Genomic DNA, 12,983 nt, shown 5'->3' with positions numbered 1-12,983 from the left:
CATCTACGACTAGGATAATATTTATATTTCCGATACGATCCATATTTCCGTTTCCGGCAATATCATCGTTTCCGGAGTATTCATTTCTTGCTTGTGACGATCTCAGCTCCCACTGAAACCAAGATCCGTCGATTCCGAATATCCATAGATAGAGTATTTAATGCCATTAAATACTTGATCCGTTTACGTACTATTTGTGTGACCCTACGGGTTCAGTCAAGAGTAAGCTGTGGATTAATATCATTAATTCCACTTGAACTGAAGCGGCCTCTAGCTAGGCATTCAGCTCACTTGATCTCACTGAATTATTAACTTGTTTAATTAATACTGAACCGCATTTATTAGACTTAACATAGAATGCATACTTGGACCAAGGGCATTATTTCCTTCACCTCGTGTCTACCAACACGGTTTTAAGTCCTTTCCTGCTCTGCGTCTTGCGAGATCCGGGCCTTGGGCTGCATTTTCGGCGCCCAAGGCTAGGCGTGAATCATTTCGGCGCCCAGCCGTGGGCGCTGAAAGCCTTATCCTGGCAATTTTTGGTTTTCGGATTTCTTAACGCGTTTTCGAATGGGATCAGGATGTCACTTGATGTGTTCAGGTATATATAGGGGTTAGATACGTCCTTCTTTTCCATCACTCTCAATCTTCCTTTCTCTTGTAATTACTTAGCTTTAATTCTTCCTTGCTTTTGTCATGTCGATTCCTCCCTTCTCCCTCCAACGAGCTGTCAGGCGTTGGCTAAGAGCCCTTACTCCTACAGGAAAGGCTTTGTTGAAAGAATACCACTTAGAGGCACTTTTAGGCTTACAACAAATTAATATTGATTATAACTTTCTGTGTGCAGCCCTGAGCTTTTGGGATTCTGATCACCATGTTTTTGTCTTTCGGGGCAATGAAATATGTCCTTTGCCAGATGAATTTGCTGCGATCCTTGGTTATCCTACTAATGCTACTCCTGCCACCCCTGGAACCATTGAAGAGGGTAAAACAACCATAGGGGCTTTCCTAGGACTAGATGCTAACATGCTTGCTGAGATTGTTGTGGGTGATGAGGTTAATTTGGCAAAGCTTGTAAAACATCACTTTAGACCTAGTAAAAATATGACCGAACAGAAATTGAACATTCGGGCCCTTGTATTTTGCTTGTTGAATCATTATTTGCTGTCGAATAACAATGGCGAGTTCGGTGACATAAGGTTGATCCCCTTGATTAGCCAGATGGAAAGTTGCTATTCTATTATGCCGTTGGTTGTTGCCGAGACTTTGTTGAGTGCGGATGAGTTGAAGAAGAATGCCAAATCTGAATATTTTAAGGGGAGCCCCCTATTGCTGCAGGTAATCGATCTTTCTTTTGCGCACACATATTTTTTTTATATTTTTTCGTTCGTCCTGCCTGGAGCTGATTTTCAGCGCCCAAGGCTGGGCGTTAGAATTTTTTGCGCCTGGTCCTGGGCGTTGAAACTGCGCCCCAGGTTTCGTTTGTTTATTTATTATTTTTTGATCTGATCGTACCCGTTCTTTCTGCAGATTTGGCTCATGGAACGACTTAGGCTTTTAGAAACTCCCGCGGATCCTAAACATTATCGTCCTATAGCCTTGGGTAATCGAAAGTGTTTGCACCGAGGCCAGGACGAGGCCGAGTGGGCTTCCTTTTTTACTCATGGTATCTGTTCTATTAAGTGGGTGGTACCGTGGTGGGGTTTGACTACTATGACAGGGGGTTCTGATGTGTCGGTTTATGTATCTTTGCTGGGGCTATCTCGGCCCATTTATATCTTTCCTTACCGAGTCATGCGTCAATACGGCTTAAGGCAGACTATCCCATTTTCTGATACAGTACCACCTAAAGTAGCGGCCTTTTCACAAGCACGGGTTCAAGCATGGGCTAAGTATTATGATGGTCTCCCGCGTTGGGTTGTGGCTACAAATGGTTTTGTGGGTCTTTCTGAAAACTACAAGTTGTGGATGAGTTCCGATGATAAAGTTGTGAGGACCGAGGCTCGAAATGGTGAGCCGGCTGAGCTTTTGATACCTCGTATTCGGGTTAGGTATGAGGGCCGTGATTCTGCCAATCCTCGCACCCATGGTATTAAGACTGTGAAAGCTCGTCCTGATCGAAAGCGAAAGGAAGTTCCTCCCCGTTCCAGTTCTAGGCCTAAGAAGATGCCTAACATGAAAGGGCCTGCCGTTGCTAAAAGAAATGCAAGCTCTCGCGGAGATCGTCGCCGGAACAATGTATGGGTTAGGAAAGCTCAACCGCTAGTAGAACCAGTGACTAATCCAGTTGATGTTGATAATCTTTCCCCCACCATTGTTTGTGCCCTTGAGGCACTAGTAGAAAAAATCACATTTGCAGCGCGGGTAAAACGGGCTTTTTGCAACGTTTTCGCGCGCTGCAAATGTGATGGCTGCAAATACTGTAAGATTTTTTGTAGCGCCTATGTTCGCTGCAAATAATAGGTTATTTGCAGCGCGGGTACACCTGTATAAGTTGTAAATAGTGTATTAGTTGCAGCACGGGTACACCTGTATAAGATGTAAATAGTGTATTAGTTGCAGCGCGGGTCAACCCATATAAGTTGTAAATAAAAAGTAGTTGCAACGCCTTGTTGTAAAATACGCGATGCAATTAGTTGTCATTTTGCAACTTGGTGCTACCACACGCGCTGCAATTAATTTTTTTTTTTTTAAAAATAAATATAATAGCTACGATCAGATGCATATTTATATATTTATCCCTGGACAATCCTATTATTTTGACAAAAAATTATAATAAAAACATTATAAATAGTTTAATAGGTTGCAAAATTTTTGCCATAGTTTCCTTTGTAATTTGCGAAACCCGGCAAAACGAGAATTTATAAATTAGACCTGTATATTACATATATGTTCCAACAACCATATATATGCTCCAAGTAGCATCCAACGTCATAACCAACACATAACAAAAACATAAAACATAACATTACTAGACAACAAACTCATTCGCCGGCATCCATCAAATAGTTGTCCTTAAAATACTTTTCCCATTGTTCTCGAGTTTCTTCTAACTCCTCATCATAATATGGCATTTCTCTTTGTACATAACCCTTCAAAAATCAAAAACTTGGTATTAATTACTCGAAAACTAATTTAAGAGAAAATTGAATCTTATACCTAATTAAATAAGTTCACGTACCTCAGACAAATTATCCTTGTATTCATTGTATACTGTGACAACATCATGCATGTATTTCATCACATAATAACCACTATCCACTGCATCAACTTGTTGAGCACACTATGAAAAAAGAAAAGGGAAAGTTGCACTAATGCTTTCAAAAATATAACTAAGAACATTGAGAAATCAGTAACTTAAATGGTTTAGTGACATTTTCGCTCCCATTTTAAAACTAATGAACCTAATGATTCATTTTAAACTAATAACATGTTTTATATGCTTTGTTTAAACTTTCTAAGACTCATTCCAATATGGTTATGCACGTTTTAGGCTTGTTGGGTCGTTATGGACATATTTAGGCTAAAATGAGACATTTTCGCTCCCATTTTGAACTAATTAACCTAATGATTCATTTTAATCTAATTACAAGTTTTAAATGCTTTGTTTAAACTTTCTAAGACTCATTCCAATCTAGTTATGCACGTTTTAGGCTTGTTGGGTCGTTATGGACATATTTAGGCCAAATTGAGGCATTTTCGCTTCCAACTTTGCAATAAAGAAACTAAGGACTCATTTAAAACTAATTACATGTTTTATATGCTTTGTTTAAACTTTCTAAGACTCATTCCAATATGGTTATGCACGTTTTAGGCTTGATGGGTTGTTATGGACATATTTAGGCTAAAATGAGACATTTTCGCTCCCATTTTTGAACTAATGAACCTAAGCACTCATTTTAAACTAATTACATGTTTTATATGCTTTGTTTAATCTTTCTAAGACTCATTCCAATATGGTTATGCACGTTTTAGGCTTGTTGGGTCGTTATGGACATATTTAGGCTAAAATGAGACATTTTCGCTCCCAACTTTGCACTAATGAACCTAATGATTCATTTTAATCTAATTACAAGTTTTATATGCTTTGTTTAAACTTTCTAAGACTCATTCCAATCTAGTTATGCACGTTTAAGGCTCGTTGGGTCGTTATAGGACATATTTAGGCCAAATTGAGGCATTTTCGCTCCCAACTTCGCACTAAAGAACCTAAGAACTCATTTGAAACTAATTACATGTTTTATATGCTTTGTTTAAACTTTCTAAGACCCATTCCAATCAAGTTATGCACGTTTTAGGCTTGTTGGGTTGCTATGGACATATTTAGGCCAAATTGAGGCATTTTCGCTCCCAACTTTGCAATAAAGAAAATAAGGACTCATTTAAAACTAATTACATGTTTTATATGCTTTGTTTAAACTTTCTAAGACTCATTCCAATATGGTTATGCATGTTTTAGGCTTGTTGGGTCGTTATGGACATATTTAGGCTAAAATGAGACATTTTCGCTCCCATTTTTGAACTAATGAACCTAAGGACTCATTTTAAACTAATTACATGTTTTATATGCTTGGTTTAAAATTTCTAAGACTCATTCCAATATGGTTATGCACGTTTTAGGCTTGTTGGGTCGTTATTGGCATATTTAGGCTAAAATGAGACATTTTCGCTCCCAACTTTGCACTAATGAACCTAATGATTCATTTTAATCTAATTACAAGTTTTATATGCTTTGTTTAAACTTTCTAAGACTCATTCCAATCTAGTTATGCACGTTTAAGGCTCGTTGGGTAGTTATAGGACATATTTAGGCCAAATTGAGGCATTTTCGCTCCCAACTTCGCACTAAAGAACCTAAGAACTCATTTGAAACTAATTACATGTTTTATATGCTTTGTTTAAACTTTCCAAGACCCATTACAATCAAGTTATGCACGTTTTAGGCTTGTTGGGTCGTTATGGACATATTTAGGCCAAATTGATCCCAACTTTGCAATAAAGAAACTAAGGACTCATTTAAAAATAATTACATATTTTATATGCTTTGTTTAAACTTTCTAAGACTCATTCCAATATGGTTATGCATGTTTTAGGCTTGTTGGGTCGTTATGGATATATTTAGGCTAAAATGAGACATTTTCGCTCCCATTTTTGAACTAATGAACCTAAGGACTCATTTTACTCTAATTACATGTTTTATATGCTTTGTTTAAACTTTCTAAGACTCATTCCAATCAAGTTATGCACGTTTTAGGCTTGTTGGGTCGTTATAAACATATTTAGGCTAAAATGAGACATTTCCGCTCCCATTTTTGAACTAATGGACCTAATGATTCATTTTATCTAATTAGATGTTCTATATGCTTTTTTTAAACTTTCTAAGACTCATTCCAATCTAGTTATGCACGTTTAAGGCTCGTTGGGTCGTTATAGGACATATTTAGGCCAAATTGAGGCATTTTCGCTCCCAACTTCGCACTAAAGAACCTAAGAAATCATTTGAAACTAATTACATGTTTTATATGCTTTGTTTAAACTTTCTAAGACCCATTCCAGTCAAGTTATGCACGTTTTAGGCTTGTTGGGTCGTTATGGACATATTTAGGCCAAATTGAGGCATTTTCGCTCCCAACTTTGCAATAAAGAAACTAAGGACTCATTTAAAACTAATTACATGTTTTATATGCTTTGTTTAAACTTTCTAAGACTCATTCCAATATGGTTATGCACGTTTTAGGCTTGTTGGGTCGTTATGGACATATTTAGGCTAAAATGAGACATTTTCGCTCCCATTTTTGAACTAATGAACCTAAGGACTCATTTTAAACTAATTACATGTTTTATATGCTTTGTTTAAGCTTTCTAAGACTCATTCTAATATGGTTATGCACGTTTTAGGCTTGTTGGGTCGTTAAGGACATATTTAGGCTAAAATGAGACATTTTCGCTCCCAACATTGCACTAATGAACCTAATGATTCATTTTAATCTAATTACAAGTTTTATATGCTTTGTTTAAACTTTCTAAGACTCATTCCAATCTAGTTATGCACGTTTAAGGCTCGTTGGGTCGTTATAGGACATATTTAGGCCAAATTGAGGCATTTTCGCTCCCAACTTCGCACAAAAGAACCTAAGAACTCATTTGAAACTAATTACTTGTTTTATATTGATTAATCATATTTATATAGGGTATTCTAGGCTCATTTAGGTTGCATTTCTAGGCATTCGTCTCATTTTAGTTGCATTTAGAGTCATAATTGCGTAAGTCGTCGTTATTTTACTCTATTACGCTCCGTTTGTGTTTTCTTTGATATTTCAGGTGATTTTACAATCATTTGGGTGCTTTCGGAGTGTTTGGAGGTGGATCGAATGATCACCGGATGGTTTGAGTCGGAGACGAAGTGTTTGATCGGAGAATTGAGTTTTTCGGGGATGATTAACTCGATGTATCGCTTGTGCATAGCCTCGCAAGATCCCTCGTTGGCTCGCAAGATCCCTCGTTGGCTCGCAAGATCCCTCGTTGGCTCGCAAGATCCCTCGTTGGCTCGCAAGACATCTATCGTAGGCTCGCTACATCTATCGTTGGCTCGCTACATCTATCGTCGTGCCTCATCGCTTCATGGTTGCTTGCTTCACTAGGCCAGCGAGGGATGGCTCGCTAGCTCCCTCGCTGCCTCGTTGCTCGTCGCCTTGGCCTGCTATGCATCTCACTAGGCCAGCGAGGGATGGCTCCCTAGCTCCCTCGCTGCCTCGTTGCTCGCCGCCTTGTCTTGCTGCACTTCACTAGACCAGCGAGGGATGGCTCGCTAGCTCCCTCGCTGCCTATAGCTTCGTCGCTTAGCTTGCTACACACACGCGCATGGCAGCGAGCGATGGCTCGCTAGCTCCCTCGCTGCTCTACTTTCTTGCTAGTCGCTCATCATGATGCCAGCAAGGGATGGTGCGCGAGATCCCTCGCTGCCCATGCCTCGCCATCTATCTTCCCGTGTGCGCGGCTCGTGCTCGGGTTTGGCTGCCACGTCATCGCTCCATCGACCAATCATCGACGACTTTTATTTTTTATTTTCATATTTATTTATTTATTTTATTTTAGAAAATAGGAGCATATAAATACTCAAGGGAACTAATTTATTTCCCTCATGTTATTTTTTCCTTAGAATTCTTTTGAACGCTTAGTTTTATTTTTTCTCTCTTCACATTATTGAGCCCTAGTTCATTCCATTCAATTAATCAATATAGAGGTATTTTCATAATTCTTCTTGCTTTTCTTGCTTTGAATTATCGTTTCTTATTATTATTCATTATGAAATTCATTGTTAATTCATATTTCATGCTTGTTAATTCAATTATGAGCGAGTAGTTTTATTCTAGGGCTAAGTAAGGGAAGCCATGTTTATACCATGATTGATATGCGTTAAAGTTTGTTAATTTATAGATTATTGCTTGAGTGATTGCAATTGATTTGTTTTAATTGTTGATTCATGTAATTGGCCAATATCGTGGATTGATTATCTAGCAAATAGGAATTAGAATTGAAAAATCATATTCTTAGAGGCTTTGTGCAATTGGCAATTCTGATTATGTTAGCGACCGTACTGCATATGTTGGAAGTGTTAAGACCCGGCCGTAGGATTAACATATACTTTAATTACTCGGCCTAGCCTATTCATTGTCGAATTGATTTGTGTTCTTGGATTGGTATAAGCATGGTGAACCGAACAGACGCCCTAGACCTTTAATTCTTTGATAAATTACACATTTTTATTATTGCTTTAGTTTTGCTAGTTAATACCCAAAATCAACTTTCGTTATTGAAATAGTTCGTATAATTGGGCAAAAACTAATAGAACTTGTCTCCCTGTGGGATCGACCCGTATTTGCTAAGTATCTGCTAACAACCGACACCGTGCACTTGCGGTATCACTTTTTAATTCATCATATATGCTTTGTTTAAACTTTCTAAGACCCATTCCAATCAAGTTATGCATGTTTTAGGCTTGTTGGGTCGTTATGGACATATTTAGGCAAAATTGAGGCATTTTCGCTCCCAACTTTGCAATAAAGAAACTAAGGACTCATTTAAAACTAATTACATGTTTTATATGCTTTGCTTAAACTTTCTAAGACTCATTCCAATATGGTTATGCATGTTTTAGGCTTGTTGGGTCGTTATGGACATATTTAGGCTAAAATGAGACATTTTCGCTCCCATTTTTGAACTAATGAACCTAAGGACTCATTTTAAACTAATTACATTGTTTTATATGCTTTGTTTAAACTTTCTAAGACTCATTCCAATCAAGTTATGCACGTTTTAGGCTTGTTGGGTCGTTATGGACATATTTAGGCTAAAATGAGACATTTTCGCTCCCATTTTTGAACTAATGAACCTAATGATTCATTTTAATCTAATTACATGTTCTATATGCTTTGTTTAAACTTTCTAAGACTCATTCCAATCTAGTTATGCACGTTTAAGGCTCGTTGGGTCGTTGTAGGACATATTTAGGCCAAATTGAGGCATTTTCGCTCCCAACTTCGCACTAAAGAACCTAAGAACTCATTTAAAACTAATTACATGTCATATATGCTTTGTTTAAAATTTCTAAGACCCATTCCAATCAAGTTATGCACGTTTTAGGCTTGTTGGGTCGTTATGGACATATTTAGGCCAAATTGAGGCATTTTCGCTCCCAACTTTGCAATAAAGAAACTAAGGACTCATTTAAAAGTAATTACATCTTTTATATGCTTTGGTTAAACTTTCTAAGACTCATTCCAATATGGTTATGCACGTTTTAGGCTTGTTGGGTCGTTATGGACATATTTAGGCTAAAATGAGACATTTTCGCTCCCAACTTTGCACTAATGAACCTAATGATTCATTTTAATCTAATTACAAGTTTTATATGCTTTGTTTAAACTTTCTAAGACTCATTCCAATCTAGTTATGCACGTTTAAGGCTCGTTGGGTCGTTATAGGACATATTTAGGCCAAATTGAGGCATTTTCGCTCCCAACTTCGCACTAAAGAACCTAAGAACTCATTTGAAACTAATTACATGTTTTATATGCTTCGTTAAACTTTCTAAGACCCATTCCAATCAAGTTATGCACGTTTTAGGCTTGTTGGGTCGTTATGGACATATTTAGGCTAAAATGAGACATTTTCGCTCTCATTTTTTAACTAATGAACCTAAGGACTCATTTTAAACTAATTACATGTTCTATATGCTATGTTTAAACTTTGTAAGACTCATTCCAATCAAGTTAAGCAGGTTTGAGGCTTGTTGGGTCGTTATAGGACATATTTAGGCTAAAATGAGACATTTTCGCTCCCATTTTTGAACTAAAGAACCTAAGGACTCATTTAGAACTAATTACATGTTTTATATGCTTTATTTAAAATTTCTAAGACTCATTCCAATCAAGTTATGCACGTTTTAGGCTTGTTGGGTCGTTATGGACATATTTAGGCTAAAATGAGACATTTTCGCTCCCATTTTTGAACTAATGAACCAAAGGACTCATTTTAACCTAATTACATGTTTTATATGCTTTGTTTAAACTTTCTAAGACTCATTCCAATCAAGTTATGCACGTTTTAGGCTTGTTGGGTCGTTATGGACATATTTAGGCTAAAATGAGACATTTTCGCTCTCATTTTTTAATTAATGAACCTAAGGACTCATTTAAAACTAATTACATGTTTTATATGCTTTGTTTAAAATTTCTAAGACTTATTCCAATCAAGTTATGCACGTTATAGGCTTGTTGGGTCGTTATGGACATATTTAGGCTAAAATGAGACATTTTAGCTCCCATTTTTCAACTAATGAACCTAAGGACTCATTTAGAACTAATTACATGTTTTATATGCTTAGTTTAAACTTTCTAAGACTCATTCCAATCAAGTTATGCACGTTTTAGGCTTGTTGGGTCGTTATGGACATATTTAGGCTAAAATGAGACATTTTCGCTCCTGTTTTTGAACTAATGAACCTAATGATTCATTTTAAACTAATTACATGTTTTATATGAACCTAACTCGACAAATAAATAACACAAACAACTAATAAGAAACAATTTGTAAACCTATAAAAGCTATTAAAAAATTATCTCGAAACTCACATATAAGAAAATTATATTAAATTAAAATGGAAGAGGAGAATGACAGTCGGGAGATTATGCTCACCTAGTAGAAGAACTCACGCCTTGATAGTTCGAATGGATGATTTGGTTCAAGAAACTAGCAATACCAGCAAGGGGTCCTGAAAATGAAAACATACAAAATTGAATAAATTTATAATAATATTACTTCAAACAAGTCAAACAATAAATTTTATGATTATACACATAAAATTAACAAAAAATCTAGGGTGTTCCTGCAATAATCAGAAGTGAATTACGGTCATCTTTTACAAGGAGAGAACAGGAACAACAATAGCAATAATTCAATATTCCGAGCAACAGCAATAATTCAATATCTTGAATTCATGAACTATCTGCTTCAAATGTTGTTTTAAGTCCATTTCATATAGTCAACATGATCAGAAGCAGAAGCAAAAACAAAAAGTTATTTCAGTTTCAGGATGGGCAGATTCTGACTTGTCCCTCACTTCAAGCACTAAAGAATGTTATCCCTCAAAATTTTTTTTTTTATGCCTGTCGTGCCATCTGGTATACAAATAAGAGATATTATGAGCTGGGATTAAATGCCTCTAAAATTTGGAAATCTTCAATCTCTCCCTGTCTGCAATGTACAAAATCTTCTGCAATGTAAACCAGCTATTACAGTCACTGGTACGTAAATGCTGGTTAGCATCTGCCTTTGACCCTTTGTGTCAAACTCTAGCAACAGAGGTGTGTACACTAGAAATCGGCCTTAACAGGTAACCGTTTCAATTCCTCAGAGAACTACATCGGAAACCATGTAAACTGACATTGTAAGTACATAAACTTTTTTACCCCTACATTTGTTCATGAACTCCTGATATTTTAGTCTATCTTGTGGTATGAACTGACAACCATTTCTAGACCATAAAAATCAAGTTTACAAAAGGAATTTGACACTATCACTTGTTTTAAGCCAACGTGTTCTTAACTAAAAAGAGTTTGACACTATCACCTTGCAAGATGTCACAATGAATTAAAACAGAATGCTAGTTTCACAAGGAGAGAACAGGAAGGAAGGCCATCCCAGAAAATTTGTAAATTCAAGCAAGTATAACACCAAATAAAAATTACCTGATTAATTTTATTTGTAAATTCAAGCAAGTTCCTGATTAATTTCATTTTATTTTTTATTAGGTCATACAAATTGTTGGGAAATTAATTCAACAAAATTAAAATTGGGAGAATATTTTTTTTATTAGGTCATAGAAATCGTTGAAGAAATTAAAACAACCGAATTGAAAAAGAACAGATTACCTTTTTCGTTGTTACAGACGGTGGAGCAGAGGAGAAGAGAAGGGTACGTAGTGGAGCAGAGGAGAAGATGAAGGTACGCAGGCGGTGAAGATGCGGAGGAGCGAGCTGCAGATCCGATGGAGTAGGAAACTTTCCGGCGAAGTAGCGAGTGGGCGTAGTCAGATCCGAGCTGCAGATCCGGCGAAGTATTTGTGTAGAAGTATTCGAATTCGAATTCAACGGTTATGGAGATTGGGAGAATATTTGTGTAGAAGGAGGCATGGCTATGGAGATTCGAAAACCTTTCTCTGATATTTTTGTTTTTTGAAATTCTAGATCTGGGTTGAGAAGATAGAGATTGCGAATTAAATATTTTGTTTCCTTGAATTGCAGCAAACTCGACACATGAAGGTTGCGATTAAAATCGATTTGCAGCATTCAGTAAGGCCAGAAGCTGCGATTACTTCGTTTAATTGCAACTTGTACAGGATCCCCGCGCCGCGAATACCTCTTTCAAAAAAAAAATTAGCTTTTTCGCAGTGCTTGGTCACTGAAATCGCTGCGAGTAGGTCATTTAAACATTGACCCGCGTTGACCATTGTTCAGTTGCAACCCATATGACTTGCGTGAGTTGCAATTGATGAGTTGCAAATGATGTTTTTTCTACTAGTGAGGCTGAGCGGGCTATAACGGTTCAAACTGAGAATGTTTCTGAGGCCTTGGCATCTTTGGAAGTTAGTGTCCAGGAGCCGGTTCTTATGGAGATTGATATAGGGGCAGCGCAGAAACCTGTGGAGGTGGACCCCGCGAACATTGCGCTCTACAAGACTTTATTTGATGATCTGGAAGAACTAGAGTAGTGTAGTTCTTGCTAGGCTGTAGGTGCCCTTTATTTATTTCAGTTGTGTTTGTTTTTCATTCCTTAGCACTTTTGTTTTCCTTCTTATCATTTTTTAATAAAGGCGTATTTATTTTTACTTTCATTTTTTGCTTCTCCTCTTTTTTCATTTTTTATATATTTGCTCATGTCTAACACTTTTGCACAACGTATATATTTTTTACTTGTTTGGACCGAATCCGTAAATGGGATTGCCTACGTATCTTTGTTAAATAATTTTAACTTTGAATCAGGTTGCGCGTAGTTCTAGCTAGAATAAATTCTAGGATGCCGAATTTAATAGATATGCTCTGAGGTGGAAACATATTATTTGATCGGTGAAATGAGTGAAGTTTCTTCATTATTTTAATCTGCTATTTTTGTCGTAAGCCGTGTATCTGCACATAAAAATGAAATTCCATGTGTTTTTTTTTTGTACGGCTATATTTTTGTACGGCTATTTTTCGGTACGCATATCTGAATACGTGCTGTACCCCCCAAGTGTTCGTTATTTTTCCGTTATGTGCAGATAAAATGACGAGCACTTCTGGGCAAAATTTGGCAGGCAGAGAGTTTCAACGCCCAGGCTGGGGCGTCAAAGATTTCGGCGCCCAGACCTGGGCGTTGAAAATGATTTATGGGCGGTCTTTCTTCGACGCTTTGCTTCACATGTTCTTGCGTTTATTTTTTCTTCT

At 37.0% G+C, this 12,983-nt stretch overlaps 1 long non-coding RNA gene across 1 annotated transcript; it reads right to left on the bottom strand.

The window, feature by feature from the left end:
- Positions 1 to 2,850: 2,850 nt before the first annotated feature.
- On the bottom strand, positions 2,851 to 11,946 carry LOC130459934 (uncharacterized). Its single transcript, XR_008919675.1, has 4 exons — positions 11,433 to 11,946; positions 10,198 to 10,273; positions 3,182 to 3,283; positions 2,851 to 3,092 (listed from the first exon to the last, which is right to left on the bottom strand). It is a non-coding gene; the product is annotated as an uncharacterized lncRNA (long non-coding RNA).
- Positions 11,947 to 12,983: the final 1,037 nt, after the last annotated feature.

This window comes from Spinacia oleracea, chromosome 4 (genome assembly GCF_020520425.1).
Source record: "Spinacia oleracea cultivar Varoflay chromosome 4, BTI_SOV_V1, whole genome shotgun sequence".
NCBI lineage: Eukaryota > Viridiplantae > Streptophyta > Magnoliopsida > Caryophyllales > Amaranthaceae > Spinacia > Spinacia oleracea.
The sequence above is the reverse complement of the archived record's forward strand: the minus strand, read 5'-3'. Positions and strand labels throughout refer to the sequence as shown.